Here is a 20,764-nt window from a genome sequence, read left to right on the forward strand (position 1 = left end):
GCATCTTGTGGGTCTGCAAAGATGTCCCCATCATCATAAGCTGATCGCCATGTGGTGTATAGTTCAGTTCTTAGTGGGTTAAGGACGAGGGTCTATGTGGGTGATTCATTTCAGAGCCTGGAGTCAATGATTTCAGGCCCCGCGTCTGGATATTTGCCTCTGGTATTGGTCTCTGCACCGTAGGTGACATCGGGTACAGCGTCAGCCCCAGAGTTGGCGGTGTCTGTGCCAAAGGAAGGGTCGGAACTGGTCATGGGGCTGGATCTGAATGAGTGACAGGCATTGGGTGGAGATCAAGTGGAGCTGTCGGTGCGAGGAAGGATTTTCTAGTGGAAACTTTACTAGCATCCACTTTGGATTCATGGGGCTAGAATGTGCTCCTGTGGGACCTGGTGAGAGCCCAAAGCATTTACTGATGGCCAGGTGAAGCGCATGGAGCTGCTGTGGCATCGCTGTCCATTGCAAACTAGCTCGATCAGGACCAGTGGAAGTGTTGGTCCCGAGCACAGAGATCGACTTCATAGCCAGGAGCTGCAAGGAGCCTTGCGCGAGTTCAGGGATGGTGCTTGTATGTGTTAATCGTTTTTTTGTGGGGTTTTTGTTTTTTAGATCTACTTGAGCCTGTGACCTCTGCAACAAATGATCACGGAAGTGACTTTAGGTTCAAGAATGTCTATGCTTGTGAGACCAAGAACGCATAGTCTACTTCCTGAAATCAACGATGGTAAGATTGGCCTCTCGATCTTGAATGGTCTTCCTATTCATTTTGACACAGGAGTCGCATAAATCGCATCGTGTTTGGTACTTAGGCACCCGGACAGTCATCATGGGTGTCAGTAAAAGACATCTGTTAATTACAGACATAACATGGATCTAACTTATTTGTTTTGGGGGCTGACATACTGCACACTGTTGGGTTTTTTTGGGGAAAAAATTCTATTGGGTTTGACAGGCTTTAAAAACTCATGATCCACGCCGGTAGATGTGGAAACAAATGATCTGACATCAGCGAGTACATATATAGGGGCCCAATGCCAAATTTGGGGTGGTACAGATCAGTTATGGAGTCGCAAGACGCCACCTACCAGTGCGCAAGAGAACTGCTTTAAAAGTTTTCAGATCCAGACTGACAGTTGCGGATATTCACAAGGTGAAGCATCTGCAGTTAGAAGTATGTAGCAGAAAGCAGGAGTCTTGAAAATTGTCCTTTCGCAGGAAGGCGTTGCTTTAAGAGGGACAAGATCAAAAATAGGATGAAAGCCTCTGTCCATCTTCATCACTAGGAAGTAACATCCAGTCCCAGCTTCTGAGGCTGGTACTCTCTCTAAGGCTCCTTTGGCCAAAAGAGCCTGCGCCTTCTGACGCAAAATGGGCATGTGGTTATCTGAAAGCTGCTTGGATTTAGGAATGTGTGACGGGTTGAAAAGGAATAGCAGAGTATAGCCACGGGGTACAATTTGAAGAACCCACCAGTCGGATGTGATGCTCTACCGCCACTGAAGAAAGTGGTTGACCGGATGGCTGTGTGCCACTAAGGGGACACTAAATAGGCTTTGAAGTAGAAGGAGGTGGGATTGAGACGTATGCTGTCCAGATGGCGTGGTCGTTGTCTGTTGGGCCACATCCCTGACCTTCAAAAGGCTGGGAGGCCTGTTGTTAGGGAGGAAGAGGATGATGCTGTAGATATGCCAAGTCCATGACTGTGAGAGGCCGGCTTAATATATGGTGCGCACTTATGTAAGTGAAGCACCCTACACTAATCCAGACAACTCTTATGGTTATTTTAGTGGCCTTGGACAACCTTAGAAGTTCTCTAAGTGGTAGCTGTGGAGAGCAGCCTTCACACTTAGTTCAGAAGGAGTGTAAAGCAGCTTGTTTTACCAGTGTTTAATCTTATGGTGTAGGTTAAGTGAAAAAGAATCATACAGTGTAGGTATATAAATATGTATTTTATTACAAACACTCACTAACACAATTGTACTATCTCCTACCCGGAGATAGAAACACAATACACACAATATTTAGGGAATAGAGCCCGTAAGTAGCACAAATACACAGTGGTCTCCAGAGGGAGACTAAACCATATACTAAAAGAACAAGTTACTTACCTTCGGTAACGATATATCTGTAAGTAACATTAGTAGTGATGGATTCCTTACCTTAGAATTACCCCCAGGCGGAAACTTTTTGTCAGCAGTACCCCTGCGCGTCGGTAGGTGGCGTTGTGCGGCTCCGCATCCATCGTTGGCGTTGAGGTCGCAGAAATGACGTCGCGGACGCTACTTTGACGCCACTCACGCGACCTGACGTCAGTTCTGTACACGACTTTCCGTGCCAGGAACGCAGAGCCATGCAAGATACTGATCCCTGGTGCATTGAAACTAGGGCCCTGAAAGGGATGACCTTAACCCTAGAAATCAGTTCACAGAACGGGGAGGATGGGTGGGGCGGTAAGGAATCTATCACTACTAATGTTTCTTACAGATATATCGTTAAACTAGGGCCCTGAAAGGGATGACCTTAACCCTAGAAATCAGTTCACAGAACGGGGAGGATGGGTGGGGCGGTAAGGAATCTATCACTACTAATGTTTCTTACAGATATATCGTTACCGAAGGTAAGTAACTTGTTCATCTGAAAGAAACACATAGTGATAGATTCCTTACCTTAGAATAGATACCCCAGCAATACCAACCCCGGTGGTGGGTCCGCGAACCAAGATCACACCAGGAAGTCCCGGAGAACTGAACGGCCAAAGAAGCCGTCTCTCCGGACTTGGCTGTCCAGGCAGTAATGCTTAGTAAACGTGTTCCACGAGGCCCACGTGGCTGCCTAACAAATGCCTTGCTGTGTGCGGTTGAGATAAAATGAGAGCGCACGTTTTAGGTCCAGACGGTGGAGCCTCTCTTCCTCTCTGGAAGGATGCGGAAAGAAGGTGGCAAGGTAATGGTCTGCCCAATGTGAAAGGCTGTAACAACGTTTGGCAAAAAGGAAGAACGTGGCACGAGCACAACCTCGTCCGGATGGACTGACAGAAGAGAAGGCTTACAAGAAAGGGCCTGGAGCTCACTCACTCGCCTAGCGGAGGTGATGGCAGCCAGGAAGGCAGTCTTCAAGGTCAAAAGAAGAGGACAGTTGTGAAGGGGCTCGAAAGGAGCACACATGAGATAAGTAAGAACCAGGTTCAAGTCCCACTGTGGCATCACAAATGGAATAGGAGGGAAAAGGTGTGCAATGCCTTTGAGAAATCTATTTACAACCAGGGACTTGAAAAGAGAGGGCTGATCAGGGAGCCTGAGAAAGGCCGAAATGGCAGAAAGATAACCTTTGATAGTGCCCAGAGCAGAGCCCTGCCAGGCCAAAGAAAGAAAGAACAAAAGGACCTCAGAAAGAGGAGCAGAAAGTCTTCCACAGCTTTTGCTGTGCACCATTCCACAAATTTGTTCTACCTGCAGGTGTATACCACCTTAGTGGAGGAACGCTTGGCTGCCAGAATGGCATCACAAACTTCAGGAGGCAAGTCGAAAGGAATCAACTGCTGCCGCTCAATCTCCACGCAAAGAGGTGGAAGCTGGACAGGTTTGGGTGGAAGACCGTCCCCTGCTGCTGCGACAGAAGATCCTCCCGAAGAGGCAGTCGGATTGGGGGAATCGATGCTCATACTGAGTAGCTCGGGATATCACACTCTTCGAGCCCAGTCCGGGGCCACAAGGATGACTTGGGCCCAGTCGCGCCTTATCTTCCTCAGCACTCTGGGCAGAAGTGGTATAGACAGAAAGGTGTACAACAGACAGCAACTCCACTCGAGACGAAAAGCATCGCCAAGCGAGTGCCACCTTGGAAATTCTGACGCGCAGAACTGATGACGTTGCGCGTTCTCTTCGTTGGTGAATAGATCTAACGATGGCTCTCCCCACTGCTGAGAGAGACCTTGCGCCACCTCCAAGTGAAGACGCCATTCGTGATCCATCATGCACCTGCGGCTAAGTTTGTCTGCCCTGGCGTTCAGAGAACCTGCCAGGTGTTGAATCACCAGGAAAATGCTCTGATGTTCCAGCCATGGCCAGAGGCGCAGAGCCTCCTGACAGAGGGTCCACAACCCCACCCTGCCTAGCTTGTTGCAGTACCACATGGCGGTGGTGTTGTCTGTGAACACCTGCACTACTCTCCACTTGACAGAGGGAAGGAATGCCTTCAGTGCAAGACGGATCGCCCGATGCTCCAGAAGGTTGATATGGAGCTTGGACTCCGCCAGAGACCAGAGGCCTCTGATGTCCGCCTCTCTCATGTGGCCGCCCCATCCCAGGAGGGATGCATCCGACACCACAGTGAACTCCAGCTAGGGAAGGGAGAGAGATCTGACGTCGACCCAATGCCGGTCCGTGAGCCACCACTGCAACTGCCGTGCAGTGCCCTCCGAGATCTGGATGTGATCGACAGGTTCCCCCGATGCTGCGCCCACTGGAACTTCAGGTCCCACTGAAGAGCCCGCAAATGCCATCTGGCATGATCGATCAGCAGGAGGCCATTCTGACCGAAACCCGGGACAAGGGTTGCAAGATTGGAATCAGAGCCTGAATATCCCGGACTCCCTGTTCGTTAGGATAGACCTGAAACAGCGCCGTGTCCAGAACTGCTCTGATGAAGAGGAGCTTCTGAGAGGGAATCAGGTGCGACTTCGGCATGTTGATGGAGAACCTCAGCAAATGCAGGAGGTCTGTCGTTGTCTGGAGGTTGGAGACGACTGTCTGGGCCAAGCCCACCTTTAATAACCAGTCATCGAGATTGGGGAAGACTGAAACCCCTGATCTGTGCAGATGAGCTGCGACCACAGCCATCAATTTCATGAACACCCGAGCTGGTAAGGCCAAAAGGGAGCACGGTGAAATGAAAGTGCTCGTGGCCTACCGTGAATCACAGGTAACGGCGGTGGGCCCGCAGGACTGGGATGTGGAAGTAAGCATCATGCAAGTCCAGCGCTACCATCCAGTCTTGTGGATCGAGAGCAGAAAAGACCTGAGCCAAAGTGAGCATCTTCAATTTCTCGTTGCGGAGGAAGCGATTGACGTTCTGGAGGTCTAAGATAGGACGCAGGCCTTTGTCCTTCTTTGGCACCAGAAACTAGTATGAATAGCAACCACAACCTCCTTCTGGCGTCGGAACGCACTCGATGGCCCCCTTGGCCAAGAGGGCCGCAACTTCCTGGTGAAGAAGCACCAAGTGATCCCCCGAAATGCGGGGGTACGGAGGTGGCTTAGGCTGGAGGGGTAGTCTCGAAGGGGAGGGAGTAGCCCCTTCGGACTATCTCTAAAACCCACCCATCCGATGTGATGGTGCGCCAGTGGGGGAGGTGATGGCAAAGCCTGCCGCCCACTGCCGTTAATTGGGCTTGAAAGTTTGGACTAGGAAGGTTTGGAGGCAGTGGTGGCCGGGGTGGAGGTGACTAACCCGCCCACTGGCCCCTTGGTCCACCACGGCGGAACACGCGTCCGAGGCCACGCTGGGATGGTTGCTGCGCAGGCTTGTGGCTCTGTTGCGAACGCTGTGGAGCGCCTCTTCCGGTGCCACGAAAGGAGAGCAAAGCAGAAGGCGGAGGAGGGCGGACTGCAGAGAGTCCCAAGGACTTGGGCGTAGCCCTGGAGTCCTTGAACCGCTCCAACGCGCTGTCTGCTTTGTCGCGGCGACGCCATCAAAGGGCATGTCCATAAGCGTGCTTTGGACATCCCCCTTAAATCCAGTTGTCCTCAACCAGGCGTGGCGTCGGATCGCCACCGTTGTTGCAATCGATCTGCCCAGTGAGTCGGCGGTGTCTAGGCCACAACCAATCATGAACTTAGCTGCATCTCCCCCCTCTGCAACAGCCTGGGCGAGAGCTGTCCGGGCCTCCTCCAGACACTGAGTCAGCACTTGCACCACCGTATCCCACAGAGAGTGGGAACAAAGGCCCAAGAGGCATGAAGTGTTCATGGACTGCAGCGCAGAACTGGCAGAAGAAAAAATCTTCTTTCCGAACTGATCTAGTTTCTTGGATTCCCTATCCGGAGGTGCGGAAGGGAAGGCGGTTGGGGAAGCGGAGGCTTGGACAACCAAGCTCTCGGGTGGGGTTCTGGGAGAGGAAAATGGGGTCACCCGGAGCCGGGCAATGTCGTCGGGCCACGTTCCTATCCACAGGAGCCCCTGTGGTGGGCCTGGACCAGGTGCCCAAAAAAACGTCAGAAAGTGCTTCATTGAAGGGAAGCAGTGGCTCCGCAGAAGTAGCTGCTGGCTGAAGCACTTCTGTCAGGAGGTTAGTCCTGATGGCCACAATAGGGAGCACGAGGTGTAGGGCCCCGGCCGTCCTACGCAACACCACAACCTAACTAGCACCTTCCTCCATAGCCACGGTAGGAGGAGACAGCATGCCAAGGTCTAGTGAGGTATCCAGACCACTGGCATCGCCCAACTCCTCTGCCCAGTCCTGTTCATACTCCCAATCAGCTGCAAGAGGGTCTCAGACCCCAACCAGTCCTCCCCTTCCTCCTCAGGCCGTTCAACAGGCCTAAAATAAGGAGCAGGGACATGGGGATAGAAATCCCAAGCAATGTCGAGGACAGCATCAAACGACGCCGGCCCGACGCCGTGTCCACTTCAGGGCTGAAACCGGGGTCGACGTCGTCTCGAGGAGGGGGCGACGTCGGAAGTGGTGCCGGTGGAGGTGTTATAAGGTCAATCGGTGTATACCGGGATCCAGGCCTGGATCCAGGGGGGTCCTGCGGCGCTGAGGCCGGAGCAGTCAGCGACGTCGGGGCCAGAGCCACCGCCGATGAAAGGGGAGGACCCCCAGTCGGGACCGCGAGGCGGGTAGGCTGGCGGCGACACCGTAGGCTCCGCCGGAGCCGCGGGGGAAGTCACCACCCGCACCCTCAGCCGCATCGCGTGACCGGCGAGGGGAAGTCGGACAACTATGACGTTTCTTCGACTTCTTGTGCTTCGTCTTACCTGACCCCGAGTGTTAAGACTTTGATCCCGAAGACTGATAGTGATGACTCCGCGCACGGTCCCTCGACCTCCCTCGGGACCGGGACCTCGAGCAGCACGGAGCCGACTGCTGAGCCTCCAGCAGCTTTCGGGACTGCTTCCGCAAAGACTTCCGCGCCATGGCCCGGCAGTCAGGGCACGACTTGGGGCCGTGGTCGCGCCCCAGGCAGAAAAGACACACTCGGTGCGGGTCCGTCACCGACATCATACGGTGAGAGTCCTCGCAGGGCATCCTAACTGCACTAGAAGTCGAAGACTCAATGAAAAATAGAGACAAAAAGGCCTCAAAAAGTCAGTCAAAAATGTACTGGGGGTTCCTGCTCTTCCCGGATCTGCGCTTGCTGGTGCGGAAAAAGAAAGAACTGACATCAGCGCGCGTGGGCTGCGTCTAAGTAGCGCCTGCTACGTCATCTCGGCGACCACCAGAGCTGGGGCAAGTGGCTCCCTGAACTGGAGTATGTAAGGAGAGCAACCAAATATGCCCTTCAAGCAGTCTTAGTGGCGCTGGAAAGCGCCTCCACCCTGTCCCAGTACACTAAACCCTGTCTGAGAGGAGGTCACACCTCCCTGTGACAGGATACGGTTGTGTAGTTCCTACAAATCTATATAGGATCTGTGCGTTTAGACAACAAACTAAGAGATTGGTGTCCAGACTGATTCCAAACACCCCCAAAGGATATGTTAGTCTGTAGACCAGATAGCTCACAGTGCCATCAAAAGCCCCACAACCTTACCAAGGAGCGAATAGTGTCTGGCAACTATCGAACATGACAACCCAGACCCCTCAGGGATCATGGAAACAGTACAGTATTTTTCACTTAGTCACTCGTGCTCGGAGAGATATACAGAATAAACGATGGGGACGTTTTCAATAAGCATTTATTGAGCCAGCATCATTCCAGTATAAAATACATGTGCTGCAAAAACCATTAGACAGAAATAGATGTATACAGTTATAAGCACCAACAGAGTAAATTAAAGGTAACATTCTACCGTGGTGCTAAAACAATGAATATATGTAGGCATGTAGATACATGGCAGTAATCATGAGTACTCCTAAGATGAAAACCCTAACTAGGTGTACCTAGCATGTATGTAGGTGCAAAAGCCAAGAATCCCCCTAGAAGAGAGACAACCCCGTTACCTGATGGGAGAGAACGAAGGACCCCGTCTTGGTCTAAAGTTGGACAACCCGCAAGGGATGTCAGACCACTGCGTACTGGAGAGTCTGCGGGCAGGTACTTCATAGTCTCATGACAGTGTGTCAGCATGGACGTTTTTCTCCTCTGGTTTGCCCAGCGAAGATGTGGGACTTATATACCCGAAAGGAATCCTCAGGGGTTCTACCAAGATGTGTCATGGTACGGTGGGCCTGTCGGCCAAGGATGACAATAGTGGTGACTTTTGTACAGTTATTATGCAGAAGATGGTAATCCTGCTGTAATACTAAGAATCCTCATGCATAATAAATGAGGCTAGTTTTTTAAGAAAACCAACTCATTTATTTGGCACCTAAGTATGTAAAAGGTCAGCACCAGAGACGTTATGTAGAGCAAGGTAGGGCAAATGTAAGTAAAAGGTTGTGCAACTACCTAGTTCTATATTGGGGTACATTGGGGCTCATAACAATACCTATTGTTCTGCCTTCCCCTGCTTGGCTCAGCAGCAGGAGGGCAGACACGTGTGTCTGGCCGGCAGCAGCCCCATCTTGCTGTCCAGTTCTGTAAGACTGGTACCGGGAGTACTGAGGGCCTCCCAGAGGAGCTTTACAGTACATGGAATCATATCTCCCTCACCATTTCTGGTGTGGGGGTAGGATTCCAACATGTTTGATACCAAACACAACGGGGTTCATTACAGCCAGTTTAGAGATGGTCATCGCATGGCCACTCTATATGTCATTATGGCTCTTGCACTTCCAACCCGGAAGAATGAATTACGAAGGTTATAGGGGTGCCCTGCTCATGCAGGGGCACCCTCACACTTAGGACCCAGCACCCTGCCTTCAAGATTGAAAGGCCTGCCTTACGGGTGACTTATATGTTTTAAGTATAGTGACCTTCGATATAGGGAAACCTATATCTTTCGTAAGTCGTGCTAGCACCAGCTTACACAGGCTGCAATGGCAGACCTGGAGTCACAATTTGAGTGGTCTCTCAAGGGTGGCAAAATGCATGCTTCAGTCCATGGGAGACCCCTGGTGTACCAATGCCCTGGGTAACTTAGTACCATATACTAGGGACCTATCACCAGTAGCCAATCAGGATGGTACCTGAGTACTCACCATGTCCAATTTAGGGGAGAAGCACAGATGGGGGTCCTGATTAGCAGGATCCCAGTCAGCCTAGTCAGAAAAACATGACGACACCAGCAAAACGTGGGGGTGACCATGAAAGCAGATCCTACTTTCCTACACTGGCATATACCAGATAACGGCAAAACTGTTGGGTGGGTTTTTCTGACTGGCATCGAAAAGCCCAAAGAGCATACCATGACTCTACTCTCTTCAAAATGCATTACGGCCAATTTCGTCTTTTGGCCAAAGAAGCAGTAACTGCTATGAGAATGTCGATTAGAGACGAGTGGACGTTGGATGCTGGGTTAAAAAAAAAAAAATCAGGGTCATCTGGAGCTGTTCTATGGCAACATGCGACCTGCTGATTGACTGGAAGGCCTTAATTTGACTTTGCTGACGAGCATATTAGTGCATCAGAGAGGGCATCATTGAAAGGTAGAAGAGGTTTAGAAGGTGCCAAGCATAGGACCTCATTACGCACACTGGTTTTTACCTCCATAGTAGGGAGGTGTAGGTCTAAGACTTCTGCTGTTCTCCAAAAAAAGATGTGCTTTCTTATGTTGCTAGTCCAGGGGAGGAAACTAATCCAGTATATAGGTGAGGTAGCTAACCCACTGGAATCCTGTAGGTCCATGTGACAAGTATTCCCATTATAGGGTGGGGTGAACTCATCCCTATAACCCCCACTGTCGCATCCATAGGGCTGAATCTGGTGAGTCTAAACCAAAAAGTTGATGTGTTGTCTATGAGCGACTGCACAGTAATGGCATAGAGAATCGGAAGGTTTAAGTACTGACTGCACCACATCAGGATGTGGGTGCAGCCTAGTCGTCAAAAATTTGACTTGGAGTTAGACACCACAACAACTTGTAGATAATCTTCCAGCACCAGGTGCCGGGATTGATGTTCATGGGGCCGGTGCAGATTTAAGCATCAGACCTCAAATCTGCACTAACACCAGTGCGGAATTCAAAGCGGGTTCAATGAGAACAGACTGGGCAGAGGCTGGACCTGCTGGTGGTAACCTGACTGCATGACCCTACATATCCTTGGTGGCCAGATGTATGTTAGAGGGAGCACGAAACGTGCAGACAATACATGTATGGCCTCCCTAAAGGCTTTGATCAGCAACATCGCTGATGGACTCAGAAAGTCAGGATGCTTAGGGAGCAAGATTGGAATTAGCTGCTTGGTGGCAAGGGAGTGAGACTTGGAGGCAGAGTGACACCACTGCTCACTCACCCTCCTAGCGGAAATGATTGCAATCAGAAATATTGTCTTAAACGCTAAGAATCTCAAGGGACAACTATGCAATGGCTCAAAGGGTGACCCCATGAAGAAAGTGAGAACTAACTTCAAATCCCACGGAGGCATGATAAAAGGAGTGGGAGGAAAACTATTGGTGAGACCCTTAATGAATCTCATAACTATGGGAGATTTAAATAAAGAGGGTTGGTCTGATAAATAGAGAAAGGCAGACAAGTAGCCTTTAACCGTAGCTACTGCACAACCCTGTTGTGCTAGGGAAAGAGAGAAACTCAGGATATCAGACAAATGGGCTGTAAGGGATCAACCGTTCTCTCTCCACACCATGTTACAAACTTGGCCCACCTACCAGAAAAGACAGATTTGGTGGAGTGTCTTCTGATAAAATAACATCCAAAACATCCGGTGGGAGAGAGAAGGAACTCAGGTTGCCCACTTCAATCTCCAGTAATGAAGGTGCAGGCTCTGGAGGTGGGGGTGTAGAACCTGCCCCTAATACTGCGAGAGGAGGTCTGCCCTGAGAGGTAGACGGAGTGGAGGGTGCAACGTGAGGTAAATGAGGTCTGTGTACCACACCCTTCCTGGCAATCAATATGATTTAGGCCCGGTCTTGGCGAATCTTTCTCATAACTCGAGGAATCAAGTGTATGGGAGGAAATGCGTAAAGAAGCTCTGAGCCCAAATGTAACTGAAATGCGTCACCCAATGCTCCCTGCATCAGATACTGGAGACTTAAGAACGACATGCAGTGCGCGTTCACATGAGTAGCAAACCAGTCCAACTGAGGACACCACTCACATTCTGAAAATGCGATGGATCACCCCGTGATTGAGACGACACAAGTGATCTGCAGAGTACTGCAGACTGAGACTGTCCGCACAAACATTCAGCACTCCGGCCAGATGATTCGCAACCACGCAAATCTGATGGTCCTGAGCCCAGGGCCAGAGTTGCAAAGCCTCTATGCAGAGAAGATACAACCCTACTCCTCCCTGTTTGTTGATGTACCACATCACAGTAGTGTTGTCCGTCAGGACCTGAATCGACTGACCGCGAGGAGAGAGAAAAGAAAAGCCTTGAGAGCCAAACGTATTGCCCACAATTCCAGAAGATAGATGTGAAACAATCTTTCCTCTGGAAACCAAAGACCTTTGACTTCCTGATCCCCCAGATGAGCTCCCCGTCCAAGAGTGGAGGCATCCATTATCGCTGTGGCCACTGGAGAAAGAGTTTTAAATGGTTTCCCTTGAGACAGGTTGTCCGAAACACTCCACCAGAACGGATCTGCTGCAGTGTCTCTGGAGATTCTGACCACCTTCTTGAGAGCCCTGTTGTGTTGAAACCACAGCCTGAAGAGGCACCACTGGAGGGCCCTCGTGAGCCAGCGTGCATGGTTGACCAGAAGTATGCAGGAAGCAAACAGAATGAGCAGGAGTAAGACCTTCAGGAATGGAACAACCGCTCCATTGCGAAAAAGTGGAACCATAGCCTGGATGTCCTGAATCCTCTGCAGAGGCGGGAAGGTCCGACTCACAGTAGAGTCCAGTACTGCCCCTAAGAACAGGATGCGCTGAGAGGGCACCAGGTGAGATTTGGGTATGTTTATCGAAAAACCCAAATCGAACAACAGACATGATGTCTCTTGCAAATGATGCAGCACCATCTCTGGTGACTTTGCTTTGAGCAGCCAGTCACACAGATAGGGGAAAACAGGAATCCCCAACATTCTGAAATGTGCTGCTACCACCGGCATGGCCTTTGTGAATACAAGAGGAGCTGAAGTAAGACCAGACAGAAGGACTAAGAACTGGTAGTGTTGGGACCCCACCGTAAAACTGAGATACTTCCGATGCGACTCCAGGATGGGAATGTGAAAATATGCAATCTGCAAATCGATCAACACCATCTAGTCTTCCTGCTGCAATGGTAGAAGAACCTGAGTTAGTGGCAACATCTTGAACTTTTCCTGCTTGAGGTAAAAATGCTTGAGGTAAAAATTCAAGACCCTTGGATCAATCTCAATCGATCGTCCTTTTTGGGAATCAGGAAGCACAGGGAGTAAAGATAGAACTTCCTGTTGTAGCAACAGGTGCTCCTCTGTGCACCAACTCTCATGGGGAGGACGGGGAAACTCCCGGAAGGGAAGGGCATACTAATTTTCTACGAGATCCAATACCCAGAGATCTGAAGTAAGACCTCCAATTTTGTAGAAAATAGGACAACCGTCCTCCCACGGGACCAACAAGCTCTAGGATGGAGGATCTAGAGCTGCTTCCCTGTGGTACCAATTGGAGGGGCAGGAGAGGAGGAGGAGGAGGAGACCTGCTGCCGAGCTGTGCCTTGCAGACGACCTCTACCTTTTCCTCCATAAGACCTATAAAGAGGGCTTGCAAGTTGCTGCTGTTGTCACTGCTGCTGCGGTTTGCCTTGAAAGAAAGAAGTCCTGCTAACATGCAAATTCTGCGGTACCCAAAACCTCTGGGCTGGGACTGAAGTCCCAACAACTGCGCTGAGGCTCTACTATCTTTAAAGCGCTGTAGCGCTGAGTCCGCTTTGGCACCAAAAAGACGAGAGCAGTCAAAAGGCAAGTCTAATAGGGTGGCCTGTCCATCAGGTGAAAACCCAGACCCCCTTAGCCAAGCGTGCCTCCTGGTTGCAACCGAGGAACCCATTATTCTGGCGACTGAGTACGCAGTATCAAGTCCTGATTGAATGACCTAACAGGCTGCAGCTTGGGTATCAGATAATACTTCCGTAAAATGGCCCTGAACATCCTCCAGAAGCTTGGGGAGTACCTCCCTTGCTGAGTCCATCAGAGCGTGGATATAGTGACTCTAGGAAAGTAGGATCTGCTTTCATGGTCACCCCCCACTTTTTGCTGGTGTCATTATGTTTTTCTGACTAGTCTGACTGGGATCCTGCTAATCAGGACCCCAGTCTCTGTGCTTCTTTCCTAATTGGACATGGTGAGTACTTAGGTTCGCTACAGATTTGCTACTGTTGTACCCTGATAAGTCCCTAGCATATGTTACTAAGGTATCCAGGGCATAGGTACACCAGGGTCTCCCTTGGGCTGAAGCATGTATTATGCCACCCATGACAGACCACTCAAATTGCGACTACAGGCCTGCCATTGCAGCCTGTGTAAGCTGGTGCTAGCACCACTTACCACAGATATAAGTTTCTTTATATCTGAGGTCGCTGCACTTAAAACCTACAAGACACCCCTAAGGAGGGCTTTCACTCCTGAAGGCAGAGTGCTCGGATCTAAGTGTGAGGGGGCCCCTGCATGAGCAGGACACCCCTACAACCTTGGGAGTCCATTCTCCCGGGTTGTAAGTGCATCAGCCATTAAGATACATAAAGTGGCCAGGAGTCATTAAGAAATGACCATCTCTAAACTAGCTGTAACAAACCCAGTCATGTTTGGTATACCCCGTCGTGTTTGGTATCAAACATATTGGAATCATACACCCTGAACGGTGTGGGAGGTATTATTCTACACACTCTAAAGCTCCTCCGGGAGGCCCTCTGTACTTTCGGTACCAGTCTTCTAGACCTGGACAGCAAACTATGGCTGCTGCCGACCAAACACACAATTCTGCCCTCCTGCTGCTGAGCCAAGCTCGAGCAGAGGAAGGTAGGACAGTAGGTATCCTGTCACAGGGCGACGTGTCACCTCCCAGACTGGACTTATTGTATTGGAATGGGTGGGGGCGCATGCCAGCGCAACTCAGACTGCTTGACGGGCACATTTGGTGCCCTCCTTGCATACACCAGTCCAAAATAGTTCAGGTAGCCATTAGCTCCAGCTCTGGTGCGAAACTGGACAAAGGACACAGAAGTATCCTCCCCACTGTCCAGCCCATACTCTGGGAGGGACCCCTGAATCGTTCCAACCCTTTCATTAGGGTACTTAAGGGGTTACCTGTGGGTGGGTCCCTAGATTCGTCAAGATTCAGATGACATACCAATTCAACTTAGACCGTCTGGACACTCTAGACTTCGTATCGGGAACCGAGACTGCAACTGGGAAGACTCCTGATGCTCCTGGTCTCGGCGTCCTGCAAGTCTGCTGCAAAGTCTGTCCCTGTGCTCTATACAAGTCCTTCACAGGACCTGTGGACATCCAAGACACACAAAGAAATCTCTCTTGGAGTGAAGGAGTCACACTCCTGCATCTGCAGGCACCGCAACGCAGATGACCGGTCTGTGATCCTGTGCTCCCACGGACTTCGAAAGGCTCAGCAACACAGGTGGTGGTTCTGCAACTCCCTCGAGGCCTGCACTGTCTTCTCAACGAGTTTTGAAGTACTGGGAATTTAAAGCCCAGCGGTGCAGGGGAACACACCCTAAGACTTCGGGTTCTTCCTGTTTCAGACCTACAGAAACACAGAGTCTTCTGGGTGAAGTCAAAGATCGATTTATTGGCTGCAGACCAATTACAGGTATCCGAGAAGTACAACACAATGTATGTTCTCAGGAGACTGCTTAAACTTACAGAAACGGTTTTCTCCTTAAATACAAAATATCATGCTTCAGGCACACATTCCTTGTTTTACGATATGGTCATCTACATGTATCTATTACAAACGAAAAGGCAGAGTCATGATGACCATCCCACATTCCAGTTCAGCCAGCCCACAATTATTTACCCAGCAAGGCTCAGATCCCACATCGGATATCAACAGGCCCCAATAAACACGAGCATCTCCTGTTTGGAAAACAAGCCATAAAGCAGGAAGAGTCCGGTGTGAAAGAGATTATCCGGAGGCTTGTGTGGGATGAAAAGGCTTTATGGTGTGTCAAACCCTGATGCTAATCACAGGTGGCCGTAGGACGGGGAGCTCGTGGGACCGGACTGACCTGGGGCAGCGGAGCCAAGCTGCCCAGGTCACAGAGAAGTCAAAGGAAGGCACATGTGTTCTAAAGGCCCGTATTTGCTCATAATATGTAGCCTATGTGAGGGCAACCACAAGATGGCCACCGCTCTAAGATGGAACCCACGAAGTTACCGTATAATATCGTATACACAGTGCATTTATCGCTAAAACGTTATACAAAGCACTTGTACATACCGCATTGACCATTCGCGGTTCGCTAATACCGGAATAGACAGGGGTAGGGCCCTGTCTCCCACGCGGTCCCAAATTTCAAAGTACCACAGTTTGAGGCAAGTATCCCTAGTTGGAACCGCTGTAACAAAACCACTGTGCACTGCGTCAATTTGCCGTTGGCAAGGCTTGTTGACTTTCTCCTCTAAAGGTTCGGGCTCCAAGAAGCTCCTACCTCAAGCATCTCCTGCAGCCAAGACCTGCGCCGGCATTGCATCCTCTGCACCATGGGCCTTCATCTTTTGGTGAGCTGCTCGAGGTCCTCTCGCGACTCCTGTGCCTTTGGCCCGTGGGTCCTCTTGAGGGTCTTCTTTGGCTCCAGTTGCCTCTCCTGCTTGCTCGGGCTTGCTCTGACTTACCTGCTCATGGTGAGTCATTTGGACTTTGCTGGTCCCGACACTGCACCTTTTCCTTCAACTATGTTGGTTGCCGTTGCCAATGCTTGTTGGTGCCCCTGCCGGACACTGACGCCATTGGCTCTTGACATCCGCAGTGGGACAGCTCGAGCATGGCTCCTGTCCTCCTCTGCGTTGCCTGGTCCGTACATCTGCAACTTCAAGGGCACCGTCAACTCTCCTGCATCTCTGACATCGGTGGGCCTTCGTCTTCCGTGCCTCCTGGTCACTCCTGACTGGTATTGACTATGTCCCCTCTGCTTGCAGGTACCTCTCAACATGAATTCACCAGACACTTTCACCTTCTTCGCCAGCTACATATTTTCCGAAGTCCTCCATTGTGGTCTACGGCGGTTTCCGACGCGTCTTTACTCCTACGCACCCGGCTTCCCTGGTGTAGGTATCCTTGGGTATCCACGGGTGGGGTGACTCTCCAACCTTTCATCTTCCACAGGGTTTCTTCGGGGTCTGCTGGGAATGGTCCTTCTTTAAAACTGCAAAAGAAACTTACCTATTAACTAAAATTGAGCACGCAGTCTTGTTCCCACTGTGCACACGACCTCCGTGGGGTCTCTAGATACTCACCTTGGGTGGTTCCTTGGGTCTGCGACTCTTTTAAGTCTTCTGTGTCCACTATCGACTTAGGTCGTGGTTCGCATTCCACTATTTTAGTGTATGATTTGGTCTCCCCCTGGGGACCACTGTGTGTTCTGTGGTATTTACAAATTCTATTGACAAAGTATTGTGTGTATTGTGTTGTATCTTCGGGTAGGAGATAATACATTGTGTTAATGAAGGTTAATAAAAAATACATATTTTTATAACTACACTGTGTGGTTCTTTTTCACTTAACCCATACCATAAGATTAAGCACTGGTAAAACAAGCTGTTTTACACTGCTCCTGGACTAAGCCTGAAGGCTGCTCTCCACAGCTACCACTTAGAGCGCTTTCTAAGGCTGTCTAAGACCACTGAATCACCATAAGAGTTGTCTGGATTAGTGAAGGGTGCAACACTTAAATAAGTGAGCACCATAAACGAAGCCTTCCTCTCACAGCGACCCAGCATGCATATTGGATTTGTAGATTGCGGAGCGATACTGGCCTAAGAAAACACTTTCTTTGCAGATTGCTCCATCCTCTTGGTTTCTCTTTCTTAAGGCGTGGATGGTAAAGAGCCTGCAGACTGTTTAGATGAGCATGATACCTGGACTACTAAACTCTCAGGACACGTGTGTCTGGAAAGGAAAGCAGGATCTCCCGGGGCCCCCTTATACCTCCTTGCTTCCGATCTGGACACTGCGGGGGCAGACATTGGCTTCTGCCACACCTCTAAAATGGGTTAAGTCAAAGCCTCATTAAAAGGTAGCAGAGGTTCCGAAACAGAGGAAGGAGAATGGAGCACTTCCGTTAAAATGTTGGATTTAAGCTCTGCAGTAGGTAACAAAGCAAAACCAAAGGGGATGATGGACGGAGTGTTGAACAATACAAGCACTCACCCCCAGTCAACTGATCTGGGTTTAATCCATCATTCTTTAGCTCACTCAGCCACCCCAGTTCAGACACGGCCATATGCAAATCAGTCTGACCCTGTGCCTCATGGGAACAGTCCAGCCCGAACTGCAAAGCCATGTCTTCCCTGGACCGGAAACAAGCATCCTGGGACCGGTTTCTGGCTAATCAGCCGTCATCAACCAGGCTAGCTTGAATCCAGTGGCAAAGTGAGCAAGGGACCCACGTCTGGGCATACCCTGCCAACTTAGGGCGAACAAAGCAAAACCAAAGGGGATGATGTATATGTGTGTCTATATATATATATATGTGTGTCTATATATATACACACGCATACATACGTATATATACACGCATACATATACACACATACATGAACTATAAGATGTACAGTTGCCTACTGTTGGTTGGGCCCGTCAGGACGGGTGAGAAGAATTCCAGATGTGTCAGTGCTCAACATGTCTATGCTATATACTGTTGGTGAAGTGTGAAGCCTTTGTAATAGTATATTGTTTGCTGATTGGATGCCTACAAACAAATAGCAGTGGCGGCCTGTAATGTGGAGTACTGGTTGGGCACACACACACACACACACACACACACACACACACACACACACACACACACACACACACACACACACACACACACACACACACACACACACACACACACACACACACACACACACACACACACACACACACACACACACACACACACACCTTTCTACGCACCTACAAAATACTTACATTTACCAGTATTCTCCTGGTAAAAGGCATCAGTGGTAAAGGCATATCCGTTGTAAGAAAATTTGTTGCACAAGACTTTCATGGTAAAGACTCTTTCATTATAAATGCATCTTGTTTTTCATTCTTCGTTGTTAAGGCCGTTTCGCCTCCCAGCCTCTTGATAAAAAAAACACATTCACATATCGCAACCATCTGGCACTCCTTTAGGATGCAGGTAGTAAATACACTATAGACATGATGTTCTGCAAAAATGTTTCCTTCCACAGGTCTGGCATAGCTCGTGTAATAATGTGTGACTAGCTAACGTTGAATGAAAAAGAGAAAATTCTCCTCTGGATCACCAACCTACTGAGATCACTAGAAAGGCTCATCTGATTGCTGTAACTAAGAGTGAAAAAACACAGGAATAAAGGAAAAAGGTAAACTGTCCTCACAATCTGCAGCAGTTGAGATGAACTTATATCAGTAGAATGTTCACTTTTGAAGTACATTTCTAAAGTAGAAATGTTGCATAAGAGCAGAGCATGCAGTATAAAACTTAATAACCTTTGGAAAGAGTAGTGATCATTGGGTAGCAGAATAAACACACAAACAAGCATACAAACTCAAAGCACACACATCCATTTTTATGTTGAAGATTCTATCTTCCAAACTACGTGACATAAGTTGATGCATATAAGTAATGTTTTGAATAAAAAGCAGACCTTTTTAATGAAACTGAAAGCAAACCACACTCTACCTCAAGGTTATGAAAATCTGCACACATAGATTTTTGACAATGGTATCGACTGCTTAGACATGTTGCACTATGGCAGCAAATCCTCCCACATCTTCGCCTCCTTATTAAGGCACACATAACTGAATAAAATAAGTCACGATATCCATCTTTGAAAGCAGGCAAAAACTATTTTTCAAGACTTAGAATAAAACATGCAAGGAGGTGGTGAAGATGGTGGAGGAGGTGAAGAAGGAGGTGATGGTGGCAGAGAATGATGAGTAGGAATGGTAGCTTTGTCCTTTGTTCATTTTTAGGGGGAAGAAAGGAGGGTCCAATGCATCCTCTTTGGTGGAGGAGAGGCCATTATTCGCCCAGTGCCTTCTTGAATTTGGATCTTCCGTTCTCAAATGTCCACTGTTAAGGATTGGCTGGACAGGACACATGGAGACCGAGGAATGCTTCAAGGTTTTTATCTCTGATGGTTTTAAACCGAAGGTTTAGAAACGGATGAATTTTTCTTGCTCTGTACTGAGGTAAATGGGGTTGGTTGCGGAGTTGGTTCCGAAGGTTGGGTGGAGATTGAAACACGCACCCAATCGGAGGTCGACAATGAGGGCTTAGCCTTAGTGGAAAAATTTGGTGTCGGGCCCAGGGGGCGGGGCTTCCAAAGTCTTTTTATTTCAATTCAAACATAGCTAGATAGCAGTGGCGGTCCGGCTACCTCTATAATTGGGAAGGGGGAGTGTTTTAAGGTCTACTTGGGTTATGGAGCAGTGGCTGGGGCGACAGTACTCACACGCTGCCTGGGTGGCAAGGTGTACTCTAATTCTTCCTCCACATTAGAGCTGGAAATTTCTTCTACAGTGAAAACCCCTTCTTCCTCATACGCAGCAGGCTCCTTCTGGGCATGCTCCTCCCCAAAAATGTCGGAAGTGTTGTCTTCACTCTGATGAGACTTCTCCAACTGATGAGCACTTCAGTCCTGGAGAGTCTTTTTGGAACGGAAAGACTTGCAGGTGCCACAGTCGACCTCTCAGTGGTCTGGTGAGATGCAGAGGTTTAACACCGGGTGCTGACCTGGGTGCAGATATTTGGAGTGGCACTGCCGACAAAATCGAAAAGGTGTTCGTTCTATCAGAAACACATCTTCTACATCAACTATGCATGGAAGATGGTAGCTTCGTGGCGGGCGGTGCTCCAAAGGGCGATCGTTGGTGCTGAACTGACAAAGATTTAAAGAAGCACAGTAATGGAAAAGCATGATCGAGAACAACTGTATCATCGAAGAGTGGATAGGACCGAAAACTTGCACCGAACTCAGTTGAACACTGAGGAGAGGCACACACGTCCAAATCCGAAGGTGGAGAGAAAACAAAGGAGTCGATACCCATGCACAATATCACCAAGAAGGAGTCACTCGATCTCGTGACTCGAAAATCTTCTTAGAAGAAAAACAACTCGCACAACTCCGAATTCAGCACTAAATGGGAGGTGTACGCAGAGCATGTGTATTTACAGCCACACGTCTTCAAACACTATTTTATAAGTTCCAGTAGAAATAAAACATGCATTCTGGAACACTGTGACTGAAATATGAGTATGTATACAAGTACTGATGAGAGTTATATCTATTCAGAGTTATCTCAAAATAAATCAATTGGCAGGTATATTCTTCTGGAATAACTGTAGACTACA

At 49.3% G+C, this 20,764-nt stretch overlaps 1 protein-coding gene across 4 annotated transcripts in view; it reads right to left on the reverse strand.

Moving 5' to 3' along the window:
• BDP1 (BDP1 general transcription factor IIIB subunit) overlaps positions 1-20,764 on the reverse strand; it is a 1,439,438-nt gene that overhangs the window by 901,877 nt on the left and 516,797 nt on the right. The window lies entirely within an intron of this gene.

The sequence above is a fragment of the Triturus cristatus genome, chromosome 2_1, assembly GCF_964204655.1.
Source record: "Triturus cristatus chromosome 2_1, aTriCri1.1, whole genome shotgun sequence".
In the NCBI taxonomy this organism is placed as follows: Eukaryota; Metazoa; Chordata; class Amphibia; order Caudata; family Salamandridae; genus Triturus; species Triturus cristatus.